The sequence below is a fragment of the Cherax quadricarinatus genome, chromosome 22, assembly GCF_038502225.1.
Source record: "Cherax quadricarinatus isolate ZL_2023a chromosome 22, ASM3850222v1, whole genome shotgun sequence".
NCBI lineage: Eukaryota > Metazoa > Arthropoda > Malacostraca > Decapoda > Parastacidae > Cherax > Cherax quadricarinatus.
Window position 1 is genome coordinate 19,001,596 of NC_091313.1, and position 20,000 is coordinate 19,021,595.

General features: G+C 49.0%; 1 protein-coding gene across 11 annotated transcripts in view; it reads left to right on the forward strand.

Annotated features, from left to right (window-relative positions):
• Sarm (sterile alpha and armadillo motif) overlaps positions 1 to 20,000 on the forward strand; it is a 500,429-nt gene that overhangs the window by 186,201 nt on the left and 294,228 nt on the right. The window lies entirely within an intron of this gene.

Here is a 20,000-nt window from a genome sequence, read left to right on the forward strand (position 1 = left end):
CAACTGAGTACACACACACACACACACACACACACACATGACGGGGCCAGGAGATAAGACTCGACCCCTGCAACCACAAATAGGTGAGTACACACATATTTGTACGTCTGGCACCACACACTCATACGTCTGGCACCACTTCACTGAATGGGAGGTGACTCGTGTGTATCACATTATGTGTATAGCCCCGTGTAATAGCCTCTTACATATAGCTTTGTGCGCATTCTCTGGTATGTATAACCTGGTGTATATAACCTGGTGTATATAACCTGATGTATATAACCTAGTGTATATAACCTGGTGTATATAACCTGATGTATATAACCTGGTGTATATAACCTGGTGTATATAACCTGGTGTATATAACCTGGTGTATATAACCTGGTGTATATAACCTGGTGTATATAACCTAGTGTATATAACCTGGTGTATATAACCTAGTGTATATAACCTGGTGTATATAACCTAGTGTATATAACCTGGTGTATATAACCTAGTGTATATAACCTGGTGTATATAACCTAGTGTATATAACCTGGTGTATATAACCTAGTGTATATAACCTGGTGTATATAACCTGGTGTATATAACCTGGTGTATATAGCATGGTGTATATAGCATGGTGTATATAACCTGGTGTATATAACCTGGTGTATATAACCTAGTGTATATAACCTGGTGTATATAACCTTGTGTATATAACCTGATGTATATAACCTGGTGTATATAACCTGGTGTATATAACCTGGTGTATATAACCTGGTGTATATAACCTGGTGTATATAACCTGGTGTATATAACCTGGTGTATATAACCTGGTGTATATAACCTGGTGTATATAACCTGGTGTATATAACCTAGTGTACATAACCTGGTGTATATAACCTGGTGTATATAACCTGGTGTATATAACCTGGTGTATATAACCTAGTGTACATAACCTGGTGTATATAACCTGGTGTATATAACCTGGTGTATATAACCTAGTGTATATAACCTAGTGTATATAACCTGGTGTATATAACCTGGTGTATATAACCTAGTGTATATAACCTAGTGTATATAACCTGGTGTATATAACCTGGTGTATATAACCTGGTGTATATAACCTAGTGTATATAACCTGGTGTATATAACCTGGTGTATATAACCTGGTGTATATAACCTGGTGTATATAACCTAGTGTATATAACCTGGTGTATATAACCTGGTGTATATAACCTGGTGTATATAACCTGGTGCCAGTATTTTACTCAGTGTCCTTCATGTCTCGGGGTTCACGTCGGCTATAATTTACATACACGATCACTATAATTTATGATTTCATTAAATATTTTAACAATGTAGAGACTGTTAGGTGGTAGTGGTGGTGATGGTGGTGGTGATGGTGGTGGTACTGATGGTGGTAGTGGTGATGGGGTAATGGTGGTGATGGTGGTGGTGGAGGTGATGGTGGAGGTGGTGGTAGTGGTGGTGGAGGTGGTGGTGGTGATGGTGGTGGTGATGGTGGTGGTGATGGTGGTGGTGATGGTGATGGTGGTGGTGATGGTGGCGGTACTGATGGTGGTAGTGGTGATGGGGTAATGGTGGTGATGGTGGTGGTGGAGGTGATGGTGGAGGTGGTGGTAGTGGTGGTGGAGGTGGTGGTGGTGATGGTGGTTGTAGTGATGGTGGTAGTGGTGATGGGGTAATGGTGGTGGTAGTGGTGATGGTGATGATGGTGGTTATGGTGGTGATGGTGGTGGTGGTGATGGTGGTGATGGTGGTAGTGGTGATGGTGGTGGTGATGGTGGTAGTGATGGTGGTGGGGGATTCTGGAGGTTGTGATGGTGGTGGTAATGGTGGTGGTAGTGGTGAATGGTGGTTGCTGGGGTTGCTGGAGGTAGTGATGGTGATTGTACTGCATGTTGGTGGTTGCCGGCGGTGGAGTGCGTGTAGTTCTGTTGGTTCTGTGGCGCTGTTGTTGTTATTTTGTTGTTGCTGCTACTGTTGTTGTTGTTGCTGTTGTTCCTCCCTCTGTTATGTTACGTTACTACCACTACTAGTGTTGCTGTTGTTGCTTCCTATGTTACGTTACTGCCACTACTAGTGTTGCTGTTGTTGCTTCCTCCGTTACGTTACTACCACTACTAGTGTTGCTGTTGTTACTTCCTCTGTTACGTTACTACCACTACTAGTGTTGCTGTTGTTGCTTCCTATGTTACGTTACTACCACTACTAGTGTTGCTGTTGTTGCTTCCTCCGTTACGTTACTACCACTACTAGTGTTGCTGTTGTTACTTCCTCTGTTACGTTACTGCCACTACTAGTGTTGCTGTTGTTACTTCCTCTGTTACGTTACTGCCACTACTAGTGTTGTTGTTGCCTCCTCTGTTACGTTACTGCCACTACTAGTGTTGTTACTTCCTCTGTTACGTTACTGCCATTACTAGTGTTGTTGTTACTTCCTCTGTTACGTTATTACCACTACTAGTGTTGCTGTTGTTACTTCCTCTGTTACGTTACTGCCACTACTAGTGTTGCTGTTGTTACTTCCTCTGTTACGTTACTGCCACTAGTGTTGTTGTTACTTCCTCTGTTACGTTACTGCCACTACTAGTGTTGTTGTTACTTCCTCTGTTACGTTACTGCCACTACTAGTGTTGCTGTTGTTACTTCCTCTGTTACGTTACTGCCACTAGTGTTGCTGTTACTTCCTCTGTTACGTTACTACCACTGCTAGTGTTGTTACTTCCTCTGTTACGTTACTGCCACTAGTGTTGTTGTTACTTCCTCTGTTACGTTACTACCACTACTAGTGTTGCTGTTGTTACTTCCTCTGTTACGTTACTGCCACTACTAGTGTTGCTGTTGTTACTTCCTCTGTTACGTTACTGCCACTACTAGTGTTGTTGCTTTCTCTGTTACGTCACTATCACTACTAGTGTTGTTGTTACTTTGTTACGTTACTACCACTACTAGTGTTGCTGTTGTTGCTTTCTCTGTTACGTCACTGCCACTACTAGTGTTGTTGTTGCTTCCTCTGTTACGTTACTACCACTACTTCTGTTGCTGTTGTTGCTTTCTCTGTTACGTTACTACCACTACTTGTGTTGCTGTTGGTGCTTTCTCTGTTACGTCACTGCCACTACTAGTGTTGTTGCTTCCTCTGTTACGTTACTACCACTACTAGTGTTGCTGTTGTTGCTTCCCCTGTTACGTTACTACCACTACTAGTGTTGCTGTTGTTGCTTCCTCTGTTACGTTACTACCACTACTAGTGTCGCTGTTGTTGCTTTCTCTGTTACGTCACTGCCACTAGTGTTGTTTTTGCTTCCTCTGTTACGTTACTACCACTACTAGTGTCGCTGTTGTTGCTTTCTCTGTTACGTCACTGCCACTAGTGTTGTTTTTGCTTCCTCTGCTACGTTACTACCACTACTAGTGTCGCTGTTGTTGCTTTCTCTGTTACGTCACTGCCACTAGTGTTGTTTTTGCTTCCTCTGCTACGTTACTACCACTACTAGTGTTGTTGTTGCTTCCTCTGTTACGTTACTACCACTACTAGTGTTGCTGTTGTTGCTTCCTCTGTTACGTTACTACCACTACTAGCGTTGCTGTTGTTGCTTCCTCTGTTACGTTACTACCACTACTAGTGTTGCTGTTGTTGCTTCCTCTGTTACGTTACTACCACTACTAGCGTTGCTGTTGTTGCTTCCTCTGTTACGTTACTACCACTAGTGTTGTTGTTGTTGCTTCCTCTGTTACGTTACTACCACTACTAGTGTTGTTGTTGTTGCTTCCTCTGTTACGTTACTACCACTACTAGTGTTGTTGTTGTTGCTTCCTCTGTTACGTTACTACCACTACTAGCGTTGCTGTTGTTGCTTCCTCTGTTACGTTACTACCACTACTAGTGTTGCTGTTGTTGCTTCCTCTGTTACGTTACTACCACTACTAGTGTTGCTGTTGTTGCTTCCTCTGTTACGTTACTACCACTACTAGTGTTGTTGGTTCCTCTGTTATGTTACTACCACTACTAGTGCTGTTGCTTCCTCTGTTACGTTACTACCACTAGTGTTGCTGTTGTTGCTTCCTCTGTTACGTTACTACCACTACTAGTGTTGTTGTTGCTTCCTCTGTTACGTTACTACCACTACTAGTGTTGTTGGTTCCTCTGTTACGTTACTGCCACTAGTGCTGTTGCTTCCTCTGTTACGTTACTACCACTACTAGTGTTGCTGTTGTTGCTTCCTCTGTTACGTTACTACCACTACTAGTGTTGCTGTTGTTGCTTCCTCTGTTACGTTACTCCCACTGCTAGTGTTGTTGCTTCCTCTGTTACGTTACTACCACTACTAGTGTTGCTGTTGTTGCTTCCTCTGTTACGTTACTACCACTACTAGTGTTGTTGTTGCTTCCTCTGTTACGTTACTACCACTACTAGTGTTGTTGGTTCCTCTGTTACGTTACTGCCACTAGTGCTGTTGCTTCCTCTGTTACGTTACTACCACTACTAGTGTTGCTGTTGTTGCTTCCTCTGTTACGTTACTACCACTACTAGCGTTGTTGTTGCTTCCTGTTACGTTACTACCACTGCTAGTGTTGTTGCTTCCTCTGTTACGTTACTACCACTACTAGTGTTGCTGTTGTTGCTTCCTCTGTTACGTTACTACCACTACTAGTGTTGTTGTTGCTTCCTCTGTTACGTTACTACCACTACTAGTGTTGTTGCTTCCTCTGTTACGTTACTACCACTACTAGTGTTGTTGCTTCCTCTGTTACGTTACTACCACTACTAGTGCTGCTGTTGTTGCTTTCTCTGTTACGTCACTGCCACTACTAGTGTTGTTGTTGCTTCCTCTGTTACGTTACTACCACTACTAGTGTTGCTGTTGTTGCTTCCTCTGTTACGTTACTACCACTACTAGTGTTGCTGTTGTTGCTTCCTCTGTTACGTTACTACCACTACTAGTGTTGCTGTTGTTGCTTTCTCTGTTACGTTACTACCACTACTAGTGTTGCTGTTGTTGCTTCCTCTGTTACGTTACTACCACTACTAGTGTTGCTGTTGTTGCTTCCTCTCTCACGTCACTGCCACTACTAGTATTGCTGTTGTTGCTTCCTCTGTTCCTGCCGGTACTAGTGTTGCTGTTTCTGTTGCTGCTGCTTCTGATGGTGCTGTGGCTGCTGCTGTTTCTGTTGCTGTTAATTACACTGGTGTCTCTCAGGTAGTGACCTGTGACCCAGGTCTTGCCACGTCTTAGGAAACTAACCAGCTTCCTGTTGCATGAGATGATGCCATACATAGTGCCATGCTTGGCGTTACGTGTGGTGCCATGCATGGTGCCATGCGTGGTGCCACATGTGGTGCCATATATGGTGCCACGCGTGGTGCCATATGTGGTGACACGTATGGTGGTGGAGTCAGCAGGTCGGCACCTGTGGGGAGGTGCAGGTCATTAAACACACGGTGGCGGTGGCTCACGTTGATCATCACTTCGTTGACATGAAACACAAAACGCACATTACATAAAATATCATATCTATCTGTAGTGTCAGGCAACTTCTGTGTGTGTGTGTGTGTGTGTGTGTGTGTGTGTGTGTGTGTGTGTGTGTGTGTGTGTGTGTGTGTGTGTGTGTGTGTGTGCTACTTCCAAGGAATGTTAACGAGACTGTGTAGTTGGCTGCGTGGGGTTATTAAACTAACAGTTAATGTGGTAACAGTCGTTGTATCACCCTTGATGACATTGTTGTTACGGTAACAGGAAGAGGCAGTCTGGCTGGCACCCACTGCCTGGTGGGTGCCATTAGGTGCCAATGGATGCCATCATTTTCCACTTCCTACATTCACCACGTTCTCGTTTTCACCTTATTCAGGTGAAGATTGAGGTGGTAATGTAGTAGTGGCTGAGGTGACCCAGCTGGTGAAGGTGGAGGTGGTGGTGCAGTAGGTGGTGACTGAGGTGACCCAGCTGGTGAAGGTTGAGGGCTGAGGTCTAAAGGTTGAGGGGTGAAGGCTAGGTGGTCCCAGGGCTTCCCACGTCGTGTCAACACTTCGTAACACACGCACTCTGAAATATTTTTTTATTATTACTATTTCAGAGTTAAAAAGAAATAATGAAAAGTGGCAGTCATTTCCCGCAGAGTTTCGTTAGACCTTGAAACTCCTGCCACTGTCAATAGAGAAAATGAATGAAGAACTAAGGAGAACAGCTAAGTGGGAGAAGAAATGGAGAATCACAACCAACCCAGACAAAGTCCTAATCAGCACCATCGGCTGCTTACCATCAACTATGGAAGACAAAGGGGGCATTTCCATCAGAGGCACCAGAATCACTACTAAGAATCCAAACAAGATCCTAGGATACGAGATCGACAGATCACTCAACTCTACATCCCACATAACCAAAAAAGTGAACCTAGCGAAAGCCACCTTGGCCAACTTTACCGATTCAAATCAGCCCCTTCCCACATCAAACAACACCTGTACAAGATGATGATCAGACCTCTGCTAGAATACCCTTGTGTACCCATGTCGCTAACAACCAAAACCAACATGCTAAAACTCCAAAGAGTCCAAAACAGAGCCCTCCGTTTTATCACTGGCGCCAGATTCAGAGACAGAATCAGGACCGAAGACCTGCACACACAACAGAGAATCACTGCAATTAACGTCAGGCTAAACAAACTAAAGAAGAGACAACTATATGACATGCAGGAACTCTATTTACCTGACAGAGAGAACACACCCCAACCATCGAATACGACCGACTACACCATTAGCACCCCCCCCCCTTCCTCCACAGATCCCAAAGAATGACCCTCCAACAAAGAGTCCGACGCTTCATCGACAAGAACTTCCCTCGATCAAAAATCCTAAGTGACCTCCCCGAAGAAGAATGGATACCACCAGAACCATTCTACGTCCAGTAACATGGATTAACGCTCCCCAATTCTGGGTGACCCACTTTTGTCAATCAACACCTTACAACTAACCTTGTAACATCTACAATCATCCTCCAGCAGGACACCACCTCAGAAACTGCTTAGCCAACCAACTCCAGGTGATCAACCAATCTTCATCAAACGACCCGCAACTACCACCTGCAGCTGCAGCCTTACGACCAACCTCTTGCGCAAAAAAAAAATTAAAGGCAGTTGCAAACAGTATGCATCCTTCCAATTCAGTGGCTCACCGGTATACACCTGGTATAACGGTGTGCAACTGACGGGCAGGAGGTATACCTATCCTATAAACATGACTTTTCCACGAATTACACAAGCCGCATGCACACGCATTCAAATTGCACCAAAGTGGATAGGCCACTTACCTTTAAAACCCCCACCTCCCCCTCCACCCCCTAACCTTTCACACATTCCATCCTTACCTATCCTTCTTCCTTCCCCATCTTACCAAAGCTCTGGTCAGAACCTCGCACTCTGGTCGACACTGGCACACTTGACTTGCCTGTATCCAAGTGGTGTGCTACCCTACCTGTAGCCAAGGTGCTGACAGTGGCCACAGCATGGTGCTGGCAGTGAACACTGAACAAGGTGCTGACAGTGACTGGTCAGGGACTGTCCACTTTCAAGACTGAGGGCCTGACCACCTATGACTCCTGAGGGACTAATTACCTAAACATAGCGTCACCACTTCTCCCATCTCCAGGCAATGTTATAATTATGCGTCTGTACTCAACTGAAGAACCCCGTTGTGCAGGTAGCTCAGTATTGCACATGTTTCTTATTAACCTGAGATGTGTGTGTGTGTGACAGCCATGAGGGGTAGGAGTGGGCAGTGATACGGCAGTGTGTATCAGTGAGATGCTAGTGGTGGTATCTTTCTCTCCCTATTCGTGTGGCACTGACTGCCGCTTGGTTCCGGACACAGAAAACGGAATGTGTGTATATCCGCGGTAACTCAATCGTTTACTCCCCGGGTGTCAGAGCAACTGCTTGTTTGTTTATGTTAAGCCTTGTGGCGACAAGAACGTCATTTGAAGACATACTCAGCAGCTTCATAGGAAATGTTTGAATGTTGATACCTAACATAGTGTTTACAGCAGCAGGTAAGGAAGTAGGTAAAGATATACACACAGCTCCGTGTTAGGGACCATAGTCTGGAGGTTAAAAAAAATGGAAGCAAAACAGATCTTCCACCCAGGATGGGGTTAGCCATTCTTCGTGATTTATGCCGTAATATTTCTGGACAAAAATCGTCTTGGCTGCGTGTTATCTTCGATATTGAGATAGCGAAGGAGTGAGACACATAAAAAGTGATATCTCTCGTTGCTGTCATCATATATCTGCCCGGTGGTTTACTCGCGATATTAAAGATTGTCTGGAGGACGATAAACCTGTGGTCCTTGAGGCAATTGTTCGACTGATGCTGCTGATCTCAACTCCTGGTCCCGTGTTGGGCAGTTTTTTTTTCCCATCTTGTACCTGAAGAGGTTGACTTTCATGGTAGTGGGGGATTAAGAGCTTAGAGGAACACCAGTTTGGGTCGTCAATTGTGGTGGTGGTGGTGGTAGCGATGGTGGTAGTGGTGGTGGTGGTGGTAGTGAGTGGGAAGAATAACGATCGCTACTAAACTCAGGTAGGTTGTATCTGTGTTGAGAGCACAGTTCACTCCTCTTGTGAGAGTTTCTTGATCTGTTAACGTCGTGGCGTCGAGTGTGAGGTGTCGAGTGTGAGGTGTCGAGTGTGAGGTGTCGAGTGAGAGATATTGAGTGTGAGGTGTTGAGGGTGAGGTGTCGAGTGTGAGGTGTCAGATGTGAGATGTCGAGTGAGAGATGTCGAGTGAGAGATGTCGAGTGAGAGATGTCGAGTGAGAGATGTCGAGTGAGAGATGTCGAGTGAGAGGTGTCGAGTGAGAGGTGTCGAGCCACTATCAATCCCAACAGTGAGTGAGTGTGAGGTGTCGAGTGAGGATGTGAGGTGTCGAGTGTGAGTGTCTGAATGTCGTTATTCCCTACGTACACGACAGGTATTGAGATGTGGTGTCGAGTGAGAGGTGTCGAGTGAGAGAGATGTCGAGTGAGAGATGTCGAGTGAGAGATGTCGAGTGAGAGGTGTCGAGTGAGAGGTGTCGAGTGAGAGGTGTCGAGTGAGAGGTGTCGAGTGAGAGGTGTCGAGTGAGAGGTGTCGAGTGAGAGGTGTCGAGTGAGAGGTGTCGAGTGAGAGGTGTCGAGCGAGAGGTGTCGAGCGAGAGGTGTCGAGCGAGAGGTGTCGAGCGAGAGGTGTCGAGCGAGAGGTGTCGAGCGAGAGGTGTCGAGCGTGATGTGTCGAGTGTGATGTGTCGAGTGTGTGTCGAGTGTGGGGTGTCGAGTGTGAGGTGTCAAGTGTGGGTTGAGTGTGAGGTGTCAAGTGTGGGGTGTCGAGTGTGGGGTGTCGAGTGTGAGGTGTCAAGTGTGGGGTGTCGAGTGTGAGGTGTCAAGTGTGGGGTGTTGAGTGTCAGGTGTCGAGTGTCAGGTGTCGAGTGTCAGGTGTCAAGTGTGGGGTGTCGAGTGTGAGGTGTCAAGTGTGGGTTGTTGAGTGTGAGGTGTCAAGTGTGGGGTGTCGAGTGTCAAGTGTGGGGTGTCGAGTGTGGGGTGTCGAGTGTGAGGTGTCAAGTGTGGGGTGTTGAGTGTCAGGTGTCAAGTGTGGGGTGTCGAGTGTCGGGTGTCGAGTGTGAGGTGTGGGGTGTCGAGTGTCAGGTGTCAAGTGTGGGGTGTCGAGTGTCAGGTGTCAAGTGTGAGGTGTCAAGTGTGGGGTGTCGAGTGTGAGGTGTGGGGTGTCGAGTGTGAGGTGTCAAGTGTGGGGTGTTGAGTGTCAGGTGTCAAGTGTGGGGTGTCGAGTGTGAGGTGTCAAGTGTGGGGTGTCGAGTGTGAGGTGTCAAGTGTGGGGTGTTGATTGTCAGGTGTCAAGTGTGGGGTGTCGAGTGTGAGGTGTCAAGTGTGGGGTGTCGAGTGTGAGGTGTCAAGTGTGGGGTGTCGAGTGTGAGGTGTCAAGTGTGGGGTGTTGATTGTCAGGTGTCAAGTGTGGGGTGTCAGGTGTCAAGTGTGGGGTGTCAGGTGTCAAGTGTGGGGTGTCAGGTGTCAAGTGTGATGTGTCAAGTGTGAGGTGTCAAGTGTCAGGTGTCGAGTGTGGGGTGTCGAGTGTCAGGTGTCGAGTGTGGGGTGTCGAGTGTCAGGTGTCGAGTGTGGGGTGTCGAGTGTCAGGTGTCAAGTGTGGGGTGTCGAGTGTCAGGTGTCAAGTGTGGGGTGTCGAGTGTCAGGTGTCAAGTGTGAGGTGTCGAGTGTGAGCAATAAAAAATAGGAATGTAAAATATTTCTGCCATATGAATTACGGTCCGTGACCAGAGTCGTGACCGTGGTCCATGACCATGGACCGTGACCAGAGTCTTTGACCAGAATCCGTGACCATTGTCCGTGACCATGGTTCGTGACCAGGGTCCGTGGCCATGGTCCGTGATCAGGGTCCGTGATCAGGGTCCGTGATCAGGGTCCGTGACCAGGGTCCGTGACCATGGACTGTGACCACAGTCCGTGACCAGGGTGTGTGACCTGTGGTGGTAAATGTTTACTTCTCTCATAAGTGTTTGAACTAACTCTCTCTCTCTCCTATCTTTCAGGTAAGTTGCCAGAGTGAACATGGGTCAGTTCACCACTGGTCAGTTCACCACTGGTCAGTTCATCACTGGTCAAGTGAACAGTACTAAAGGTAAGGCAGGTTCAACACTGGTGGATCACTGTAGCTGAGAACATTCTCAGCTGAAGAAGAACATGAGAACATAGATGACTCTCCTCTCAGTGTATGAGCTGAATGCGCTACCAACCAAGCTGCGGGACACTAAAATTACTAAGGTATATATTTATCTCCATCGATGACTGGCTTGACCTGACTAGGAAAGCAGCGCAGTGGTCGGAAACGATGTGTTGTGGTTGACTGGGTATCAGAGGGCGGAGGTAAACCACCTTTGATCTGGTCAACCAAAGCTGTGACTAACGTAACGTAACTAAGGCAGTGCCTAAACATCGGCTTTTAACCAATTTTGATGGTATCGGCAAACATTTGGGTCTCGTTACATTACTAACCATAACAACAGATCCCACAGACGAACATAAAAAGTACATTTCGCAAACTAGCGTAACAGTAGATCCCACAAACAAGCATAATAGATCCCACAAGCGAACGTAACAATAGATCCCACAAACGAACGTAACAATAAATTCCACAAGCGAACGTAACAGTAGATCCCACAAACGAACGTAACAATAAATTCCACAAGCGAACGTAACAATAGATCCCACAAACGAACCGAACAGTAGCTCCCACAAACGAGAGTACAAGTTACGTGATAAATCAAAAGATTGACGCATAGGATTTACTCTCCTCTTCAATCCTACACTATATGATTGAAGAGTATTGTTACCAATTCTCACTCTCACTGTCATCTGTATCGCTACACTATACAGCATCAGCTGTATAATTTACACGACTATTGTAGATGAAATTTCACAATATGTCCAGAGAGCGGCGGAATGTGCAATAAAATATAAAAGAAAAAAAATTCTGGTGAAGTTTAAATCTTTCGTTCATTAATTTTTAATGATGTATGACTGGCAGCTTATACGTGGTAATGTATGATATAGTTTATACATGTATGAGTGTTAATGGCGTAAGACTAGTACATCACAAAAGCATGATAATTTTTCCCATTTTCTCTGAGAGAGAATGTTTGTGCGAGATTCCGTTTTCTTTAGAGTGAGAGCGCTAGTTTACTATTATAACCTTCTCTCTCATTCTCTCTCTCTCTCTCTCTCTCTCTCTCTCTCTCTCTCTCTCTCTCTCTCTCTCTCTCTCTCTCTCTCTCTCTCTCTCTCTCTCTCTCTCTCTCTCTCTCTCTCTCTGGATTTATCACAATATTAACAGCTGTGATCTCAGCACTGCAGCACTGAATAGTACGTTAAGTGATGGCTCTCTGTGTGACACTGTGGCTCTGTGTCACTCCGTGGCTCTCTTTATGACATTGTGGCTTTCTGTCACTCCGTGGCTCTCTGTGTGACACTGGCTTTGTGTGTGACACTGTGACTGTCACACCGTGGCTCTGTCACACTATTTCTGTATCACACCGTGGCTTTTTGTGTCACTCCGTGGCTCTGTGTGACACTGTAGCTGTCTGTGTGACATTGTGGCTCTCTGTGTGACACTGGCTCTGTGGCTCTGTGTGATACTGTGACACCGTGGCTCTCTGATACTGTGACACCGTGACTGTGTGATACTGTGGCTCTGTAACACTGTGGCTCTCTGTGTCACTCCGAGTCTCTCTTGTGTCACTCCATGGCTCTGTGTGACACCGTGGCTCTCAGTGTCACGATGTAGCTCTGTGTCACACCGTGGCTCTGTGTCACACTATTTCTGTATCACACCGTGGCTCTTTGTCACACTGTGACTGTGTCACACCGTGGCTCTGTGTGTGAAACCGTGGCTCTCTGTATCACACTCGCCTGTAATCACGTATTAGACAAGTGTGGAACATGTACACTTGTGTATTGTTACAAACGCAGTGCCTGCTACTGCTCACAGCGAGGGGATGAAAGGTAGCACTGCCCACGGCAGGCGACAGTGAAGCAGAGTGTCAGGTACTGTATGATTCACTGGCACTCTCGCTGGCACACTAGTACGCTGTGTGATAATTATCTCAGCCTCTGGCCCTTGTCTCACTCATGTGTTGACACCGTCATTATCCACTGACGACTATACGCTGACGTGCAGTGGAATTACCTTGGTGCTGGAAGCGTGGCAGCAGTGGAATTACCTTGGTGCTGGCAGCGTGGCAGCAGTAGAATTACCTTGGTGCTGGCAGCGTGTCAGCAGTGGAATTACCTTGGTGCTGGCAGCGTGTCAGCAGTGGAATTACCTTGGTGCTGGCAGCGTGGCAGAAGTGGAATTACCTTGGTGCTGGCAGCGTGGCAGAAGTGGAATTACCTTGGTGCTGGCAGCGTGGCAGAAGTGAAATTGCCTTGGTGCTGGCAGCGTGGCAGAAGTGGAATTACCTTGGTGATGGCAGCGTGGCAGCAGTGGAATTACTTTGGTGCTGGTAGCGTGGCAGCAGTGGAGTTACCTTGGCGCTGGTAGCGTGGCAGCAGTGGAGTTACCTTGGCGCTGGTAGCGTGGTAGCAGTGGAATTACTTTGGCGCTGGTAGCGTGGTAGCAGTGGAATTACCTTGGTGCTGGCAACTTGGCAGCAGTGGAATTACCTTGGTGCTGGCAGCGTGGCAGCAGTGGAATTACCTTGGTACTGGCAGCGTGTCAGCAGTGGAATTACCTTGGTGCTGGCAGCGTGTCAGCAGTGGAATTACCTTGGTGCTGGCAGCGTGGCAGCAGTGGAATTACCTTGGTGCTGGCAGCGTGGCAGTAGTGGAATTACCTTGGTGCTGGCAGTAGTGGAATTACCTTGGTGCTGGCAGCGTGGCAGCAGTGGAATTACCTTGGTGCTGGCAGCGTGGCAGCAGTGGAATTACCTTGGTGATGGCAGCGTGGCAGTAGTGGAATTACCTTGGTGCTGGCAGCGTGGCAGAAGTGGAATTACCTTGGTGATGGCAGCGTGGCAGCAGTGGAATTACCTTGGTGCTGGCAGAAGTTTAAGCGTTAAAAAATGTTGGTATCAGTAGTGTGTGTGTGTGTGTGTGTGTGTGTGTGTGTGTGTGTGTGTGTGTGTGTGTGTGTGTGTGTGTGTGTGTGTGTGTGTGTGTGTGTGTACTCTCCTAATTGTGGGTACAGGGGACGAATTGTAGCTCCTGCCCCCGCCTCTTCAGTGGTCACTACTAGGTCCATTCTCTCCCTGCTCCATGAGCTTTATCATACTTCTTCTTAAAGCTGTGTATAGATCCTGCCTCCACTACATCACTTTCCTGATTGTTCCACTTCCTGACAACTCTGTGACTGAAGAAATAATTCCTAACATCCCTGTAACTCTTCTGAGTCTTCAACTTCTCTTGTTGCTGTGTCCCATCTCTGGAACATCCTGTCTCTGTCCATCTTGTCAATTCCTGTCAGAATTTTATATGCTGTTATCATGTCCCCCCTATCCCTCCTGTCCTCGATTGTCGTCAGGTCGATTTTCCTTAACCTCTCCTCGTAGGATATGCCCCTTAGTTCCGGGACTAGTCTTGTTGCAAACCGTTGCACTTTCTCTAATTTCTTGACGTGCTTGACCAGGTGTGGGTTCCAGGTTGGTGCTGCATACTCCAATATGGGCCTGACGTAAACAGTGTACAGAGTCTTGAACGATTCCTTACTCAGGTTCTTTGAATGCTATTCTTAGGTTTGCCAGGCGCCCGTATGCGGCAGCAGTTATTTGGTTGATGTGCGTTTCAGGATATATGCTTGGTATTATACTCACCCCAGGATCATTTTCCTTGAGTGAGGTTTGTAGTATTTGATTCCCTAGACTGTAGACTGTACTCTGTCGGCGGTCTTCTATGCCGTTCCCTGATCTTCATGGCTTTGCACTTGGTGGGGTTGAACTCCAGGACCTATTTGCTGGACCAGGCCTGCAGCCTGTCCAGATCCCCTTTGTGTGTGTGTGTGTGTGTGTGTGTGTGTGTGTGTGTGTGTGTGTGTGTGTGTGTGTGTGTGTGTGTGTGTGTGTGTATGTATGGTGTACGTGCTGCAGATGTCAGTTGAAAAACATCAATGTTGAATGGAACTGTCAGTGCGCCCGTGTGGTGGGCGAGAGATGCTTCTTGCTTATTAATCTCTGCCTGGTGTTGTGGGGGAGGTGTTGGTCGCTACACCTTACCTACCTGGTGATGGTTGGTGTTGTGGGGGAGGTGTAGGTCGCTACACCTTACCTACCTGGTGATGGTTGGTGTTGTGGGGGAGGTGTAGGTCGCTACACCTTACCTACCTGGTGATGGTTGGTGTTGTGGGGGAGGTGTAGGTCGCTACGCTACACCTTACCTACCTGGTGATGGTGGGTGTTGTGGGGGAGGTGTAGGTCGCTACACCTTACCTACCTGGTGATGGTTGGTGTTGTGGGGGAGGTGTAGGTCGCTACGCTACACCTTACCTACCTGGTGATGGTGGGTGTTGTGGGGGAGGTGTAGGTCGCTACACCTTACCTACCTGGTGATGGTTGGTGTTGTGGGGGAGGTGTAGGTCGCTACGCTACATCTTACCTACCTGGTGATGGTGGGTGTTGTGGGGGAGGTGTAGGTCGCTACACCTTACCTACCTGGTGATGGTTGGTGTTGTGGGGGAGGTATAGGTCGCTACACCTTACCTACCTGGTGATGGTGGGTGTTGTGGGGGAGGTGTAGGTCGCTACACCTTACCTACCTGGTGATGGTTGGTGTTGTGGGGGAGGGTGTAGGTCGCTACACCTTACCTACCTGGTGATGGTTGGTGTTGTGGGGGAGGTGTAGGTCGCTACACCTTACCTACCTGGTGATGGTTGGTGTTGTGGGGGAGGGTGTAGGTCGCTACACCTTACCTACCTGGTGATGGTGGGTGTTGTGGGGGAGGGCGTAGGTCGCTACACCTTACCTACCTTGTGATGGTTGGTGTTGTGGGGGAGGGTGTAGGTCGCTACACCATACCTACCTGGTGATGGTTGTTGTGGGGGAGGGTGTAGGTCGCTACACCTTACCTACCTGGTGATGGTGGGTGTTGTGGGGGAGGGTGTAGGTCGCTACACCTTACCTACCTGGTGATGGTGGGTGTTGTGGGGGAGGGTGTAGGTCGCTACACCTTACCTACCTGATGATGGTGGGTGTTGTGGGGGAGGTGTAGGTCGCTACACCTTACCTACCTGGTGATGGTGGGTGTTGTGGGGGAGGGCGTAGGTCGCTACACCTTACCTACCTGATGATGGTGGGTGTTGTGGGGGAGGGTGTAGGTCGCTACACCTTACCTACCTGATGATGGTGGGTGTTGTGGGGGAGGTGTAGGTCGCTACACCTTACCTACCTGATGATGGTGGGTGTTGTGGGGGATGGTGTAGGTCGCTACACCTTACCTACCTGATGATGGTGGGTGTTGTGGGGGAGGTGTAGGTCGCTACACCTTACCTACCTGGTGATGGTGGGTGTTGTGGGGGAGGGTGTAGGTCGCTACACCTTACCTACCTTGTGATGGTTGGTGTTGTGGGGGAGGGTGTAGGTCGCTACACCTTACCTAAGTGGTGATGGGTGTTGTGGGGGAGGTGTAGGTCGCTACACCTTATCTACCTGGTGATGGGTGGTGTGGGGGAGGGTGTAGGTCGCTACACCTTACCTACCTGGTGATGGTGGGTGTTGTGGTGGAGGGTGTAAGTCGCTAGCCTCCCTGACAGTAGCATCGGTGGTGTTATTCCCACTCCAGCCTACCTACCTGGTGATGGTGGGTGTTGTGGGGGAGGGTGTAGGCCGCTACACCTTACCTACCTGGTGATGGTGGGTGTTGTGGGGGAAGGTGTAGGTCGCTACACCTTACCTAAGTGGTGATGGTGGGTGTTGTTGGGGAGGTGTAGGTCGCTACACCTTGCCTACCTGGTGATGGTTGGTGCTGTGGGAGAGGGTGTAGGTCGCTACACCTTACCTACCTGGTGATGGTTGGTGTTGTGGGGGAGGTGTAGGTCGCTACACCTTACCTACCTGGTGATGGTTGGTGTTGTGGGGTAGGGTGTAGGTCGCTACACCTTACCTACCTGGTGATGGTGGGTTTTGTGGGGGAGGGTGTAGGTCGCTACACCTTACCTACCTGGTGATGGTGGGTGTTGTGGGGGAGGGTGTAGGTCGCTACACCTTTCCTAAGTGGTGATGGTGGGTGTTGTGGGGGAGGTGTAGGTCGCTACACCTTATCTACCTGGTGATGGTTGGTGTTGTGGGGAGGGTGTAGGTCGCTACGCCTTACCTACCTGGTGATGGTGTTGTGGGGGAGAGTGTAGGTCGCTACACCTTACCTACCTGGTGATGGTGGGTGTTGTGAGGGAGGGTGTAGGTCGCTACACTTTACCTACCTGGTGATGGTGAGTGTTGTGGGGGAGGGTGTAAGCCGCTACACCTTACCTACCTGGTGATGGTGGGTGTTTTGGGGGAGGGTGTAGGTCGCTACACCTTACCTACCTGGTGATGGTTGGTGTTGTGGGAGAGGGTGTAGGTTGCTACACCTTACCTACCTGGTGATGGTGGGTGTTGTGGGGGAGGGTGTAGGTCGCTACACCTTACCTACCTGGTGATGGTGGGTGTTGTGGGGGAGGTGTAGGTCGCTACACCTTACCTACCTTGTGATGGTTGGTGCTGTGGGGGAGGGTGTAGGTCGCTACACCTTACCTACCTGGTGATGGTGGGTGTTGTGGGGGAGGTGTAGGTCGGTACACCTTTCCTACCTGATGGTGGGTGTTGTGGGGGAGGTGTAGGTCGCTACACCTTACCTACCTGGTGATGGTTGGTGTTGTGGGGGAGGGTGTAGGTCGCTACACCTTACCTACCTGGTGATGGTGGGTGTTGTGGGGGAGGGCGTAGGTCGCTACACCATACCTATCTGATGATGGTCGGTGTTGTGGGGGAGGGTGTAGGTCGCTACACCTTACCTACCTTGTGATGGTGGGTGTTGTGGGGGAGGTGTAGGTCGCTACACCTTACCTACCTGGTGATGGTTGGTGTTGTGGGGGAGGGTGTAGGTCGCTACACCTTACCTACCTGGTGATGGTTGGTGTTGTGGGGGAGGGTGTAGGTCGCTACACCTTACCTACCTGGTCATGGTGGGTGTTGTGGAGGAGGGTGTAGGTCGCTACACCTTATCTACCTGGTGATGGTGTTGTGGGGCAGGGCGTAGGTCGCTACACCTTACCTACCTGGTCATGGTGTTGTGGGGGAGATGTAGGTCGCTACACATTGCCTACCTGGTGATGGTGGGTGTTGTGGGGGAGATGTAGGTCGCTACACATTACCTACCTGGTGATGGTGGGTGTTGTGGGGGAGGTGTAGGTCGCTACACCTTACCTACCTGGTGATGGTGGGTGTTGTGGGGGAGGGCATAGGTCGCTACACCTTACCTACCTGATGGTGGGTGTTGTGGGGGAGGGCGTAGGTCGCTACACCTTACCTACCTGGTGATGGTGGGTGTTGTGGGGGAGGGCGTAGGTCGCTAAACCTTACCTACCTGGTGATGGTGTTGTGTTGGAGGGCGTAGGTCGCTACACCCTACCTACCTGGTGTTGGTGGGTGTCTGGGGGATGATGTAGGTCACTACATTGAGCAAGTGTAGGTCTCTTGAAGGTTGGCACTATTTTTTTTGTTTTTAGTCAAGTGTCTTCTTGTGTCAAGGTTGGCACTTCTTTTGGTCAAGTGTCTTCGTCTGAGCAGGGAGGCGACGTCTTTAGCCTGTTTCTCTATGTTCGTAAGAGATACTCGGAGAATAGTGTCTCCCGGGCAAGGTGCCTGGCACTGTGCCTCTCTTCTTGGTAACCAGTTAATCACCAGACGTCTTAATTTTGCAACAAGATCGTGCTGGATAGTGCCACTCATGCTTTGAGTAAACATACCTACATATAGACAGTGTTGGGCAGTGCTCACTCATATGTTGGGCAGTGCCACTCATTTGGTGAGTGCCACTTCCACATGCACTCACACACCAAGACAAGTACGTAGAACAGTACACACGCTGTCACAAACCAAGACAAGTACAAAGGAAAGTACACACGTACGTCAGAACACACTTGGCGCCGGAGGAGCATTTCCGGATGCCTTAAGAAATGTTGGCGCCGGGGGCGGCAGATCCCTCCCCTATCCCATCCCTAAACCAAGCCCACCCACCCTCACCCATTCCCACCCACTCCCACCCACCCCCACCCTCCTGAGAGGTGGTAATTCCCAAGTAACAGAGACTGCAGACCTGCTGGAAGGTAACCTTGGAAACTACGTCAGTATTGGACCCATGTCAAGATTCATGTCAAGGTTCGTGTCAAGGTTCACGGTTCATTGACGTTCTCAGTGTAACTTTGATAGAGCAGTGCCACATTACCTCCACCAGTCACCCAGCAAGTGATGTCAGCCAAGGCTGACGTCGATGTCTATAAGGGAAAACCGGGGAGGGAGGGGTGAGAAGTCTCTTGCTTTGTGATGGGCGTGTAGGGAGGGCGTGGTGTTAGGCGTGCAAACCTGGCCCAGCCCCACGCCTGCTCCACACTGCCCTACCAGCTTCCACGGGTGGTGGGTGTGGAGGACTGGCGTGGGTGTGTGTACGTGGCTTAACACACCTGCCTACATCCTTCCTTCAGTGTTGACAGTGCTATTAGTGCTTTCAGCGGTCTGTGTGATTGCACTCTACTCGCATATATAGTCGTTCAGGAGTCTGCTATGTGAACGCACTTAACCCGTAGAGCTCGGCGTGAGTGCGCTGTGTATTACAGGTAGTGATCGTTGACACTCATTTGCCATGAGTGCAAGAGTTGGTGAGTGACGTGTGTCTGCACTCTGTTGACAGACTGCAACACCACAACTCATGTACTCAGTGAGTACACAAGTACAGGCGATGTGTTGAGCCGTCCTCAGTGAGTACAGGTGGTGTATGACATGGTGTATACACCCGAATGGTGTGTTACTCACGGTGTTGACGTTAATGCTTACGTTGCAGCCTTAATGACTCGAGTTCAGTCGATAGTCTTGAAACCCCTCGTTAACCAACTAGGTGGCGTCTTGATCCTGGTGTAGCTACAGGGGCTACACCTCCACCTGGCGTTGCTACAGGGGCTACACCTCCACCTGGTGTAGCTACAGGGGCTACACCTCCACCTGGCTTTGCTACAGGGGTTACATCTCCACCTGGTGGGTGTAGCTACAAGAGGCTACACCTCCACCTGGTGTAGCCACAGGGGCCTACACCACCTGGTGTAACTACAGGTTCTACACCACCTGGTGTATCTACAGGGGCTACACCACCTGGTGTAGCAACAGGGGCTACACCACCTGGTGTAGCTACAGGGGCTACACCACCTGGTGTAGCTACAGAGACTACACCTCCACCTGGTGTAGCCACAGGGGGCTACA